Source organism: Protomyctophum parallelum (assembly GCF_964188405.1).
Source record: "Protomyctophum parallelum genome assembly, chromosome: 11".
Classification (NCBI taxonomy): domain Eukaryota; kingdom Metazoa; phylum Chordata; class Actinopteri; order Myctophiformes; family Myctophidae; genus Protomyctophum; species Protomyctophum parallelum.
The window spans coordinates 52,190,559-52,193,743 of record NC_139707.1 but is presented as its reverse complement, the minus strand read 5'-3'; positions in this window follow the sequence as shown (position 1 = coordinate 52,193,743).

Here is a 3,185-nt window from a genome sequence, read left to right as displayed (position 1 = left end):
ACGCCGACGTCGATGATCGTAAGTCTGTTCGTGATGAGCCTTATACGTCTGCGATCGCGGAGACGAGGCGATCGTTGTGATAGTCTCGGTGTTTTTATGCGACCTTTGGAACCTCAAATCTAACCCTAGGCTCATTTTTTTTAGGCCCCAAAGGTCACCATTGCAGTCTTTTGGCTGAACTTTGACCTTTGCAAACGTCGTGGAAAGTCCAGACCGGCGCCATTGGATTCGGCATGCTCTAAATATGAAGAATACGTCTTGTGTACGAAAGAATAACATTAAAAAAATGTTTTAAAGGTCTGTTTTGTGTCTTCACAGTTTCTGGAGGAGAGGAGAGGAGGGGAGAGGAGAGGAGGGGAGAGGAGAGGAGAGGAGAGGAGAGGAGAGGGGAGGGGAGGGGAGGGGAGGGGAGGGGAGAGGAGAGGAGAGGAGAGGAGAGGAGAGGAGAGGAGAGGAGAGGAGAGGAGAGGAGAGGAGAGGAGAGGAGAGGAGAGGAGACCTACAAGCTCGTAGTGCGGCATTACAAGCTTGTAGGTCTGCTATTTTTTTTTATTGAAAACGAAAAACCTCATGTTTCTGTATCAGTGGTTCTCAATATTTGCTCAAAATGCATCTCAACATGCATTACAAAAAGTCAATAATAATTATGTTTATTAAAATACAATACCATACATGTATAAAATGCACGACAGAAGCGATATCAGCTTGGATCATTTCATTTTTATTCATTTTTATTGAAGAGGAGAAGTCACGTGACTCCTATAGGTTTCCACATTGCATGGCCCACATTACGGGCGCGTTCGGCTATGCGCACCGGGAATGTGGTCAGTTTGTTGAGTGTGGTGGGCGGTGACGTCACAGAGTGCGTTCAGTGTGCCTTATTTACGAACGACCAGTTCAACACACCATTCACACTGAGCAACCCTACCCTCAGGGTAGGGTTGCTCAGTGCGTGCACTCGGCACACCCGGTGCGCAGCGCACTGGATTTTCGAACGACAACGCACTGAGTGCACTGAATAAACGAACGACAAGAGAGCACACCAGTGCGTTCAGGGCGCATTTCCGAACGCGCCCTACATTATCAAACATTTAAATATTTAATAATTCAATACGGTGCTCTTGTCATTTTGGTCGGCACAAAATAATACATGAATGAATAAATAAATAGATATTATTTACATAAAATAATACATAATAATATATACATTCACTGGAGGAAAACTGAATCACGTGACCATCCGGCAGGTTGTCATCGGATGGGGGGTGTTAACGAGACCATGCGAGATCTCACGGGACTTGAGTCAGTTCAAAGTTGGCTGGCGGGCGGCCGTTTGTAGCTTAGAGTATAAGGGTCTGTTTTGCAGTAGCAGGAACTTTTGGAAACGTGGGCTAAACAGCGTGTGAAATAAACAAGAAACAAACTGGTAAGTCGTTACGGAATATCATTTATTATCCCATTCAGATACCACCACTTACTTGTTTTACCACTGTTTACGTTTGTATATTATCTATCATGCCGTAAAGTCCGAGGTTTTATGCTGGCTAATTATGTCTAATTGGTGAGCCATGCTACTATTGTTTTATGCCGTTCAGATGCCATCATATGGCTGTTATCGTTTAAATACATGTTAACTTTTTGTAATTATCCCCGGACCCCGTGCCGTGGAAAGTTAGTCCGGAGTCTGTTGCTTGTAGGGCTACTGTGCACTGTGTATCCAATAGTAGCTAGCATGCTGGTTATTCATGTTATCGCCGCCATTTTGCTAACGACTCTCGCGATTAAAACTTATTTAATTTGTTTATGTGCATATACGCGTATATATTATTAGCGTTTTTAATTGTTACATAAGCATTGATGTAACCAGCACCACGGTGAAGCAGTTCTTCATTTATAATGGTGAACAAAGCTGCGGTACCTCCTAGCCCCATATGTGCCCTCTCCCTACGCTCATTCTGTAGCGAGAGGGCACATATGGGCTACGGTACCTCCATGGGGTTAATGCTAAAGTCTAGCCATAAGGACTGACTGGGTTTAATTTGTTCCGGCCTAAAACGGCTACAGATTAATACGGAAACGGCATGAGTGTGTGTGTGTGTGACTGTGTGTGTGTGTGTGTGTGTGGGGGGGGGGGGGGGGTTTACCGGATATAGTCACATGAGACTCAGATTGTTTCTGTAAGTCAAGTTTCATAACAATCTATGTTACTATAGTGAGCTTGTAGATCTCTCTGCAAGTCAACTTAAGTTTCATAACTATGTATGATGTTGCTATAATGAGGCTCTGAGCTTGTAGATGTGTTCTTTTAGAACTACTTTTAAACCATGGTTTTTTCCAAAAAAAAGCTTATTAATGCTGCATTTATATATATTGTAATTTGTCTGTGTGCAGTCACAGCCAGGACACTACGGGCGCTGGTGTTGGATCGGCACAGGACACTAGGGGTTGGATCGTCTCTGTGTAAGTCAAGTTTATAAATGGTGCATTTATATATTGTGCACACACACACACACACACACACACACACACACACACACACACACAATATTTTATTCTTTGTTTCCCTATTTGTTTTCAGGGTCGTGGTACAAGAGGACTACAAGCAATACACAAGGCCAAGTAAATTAATAGCAGCACCACCTCACTTTACCAACAGAGAGATGGCCTCTTATTGGGCCAAAAGACGTAGAGTAGTGAAAACTGTAAGGGACATAGAGCGAGAGATCCTTCATGAATATGAGGAAATCTCACACATTTCCCAACTACCGGTAGATGCACCACCAGATTCCCATTTACACTTTGAAAATAACCTTATAGATGGCAGTGTAGCTGAAAATGACCCTATAGATGTAGCTTGCTACGATGTAGTTGATACTAATTATGTACAAATGGAAGATTCTCATATTGATAGCAGTGTAGCTGACTATAATGAAGTTGAATCAGATCATGAGCAAATGGAAAATCATCATACAGATGATAGTGTAGCTGGAAGTGAGGGAGATGATCTGAGTGATGGAGATGATCTGATTCATCGCCACTCTGACAGTGATGAGCATCAACCTAGTCAGGATCTGCTTATAAAGAGCCTAAGATATTGGGCATCCTCTTACTCTATCAGTCTGGTTGCTTTGTCTGCTCTGCTGTCCATCTTAAAGATATTTCACCCTAGGCTCCCTAAAGACGGA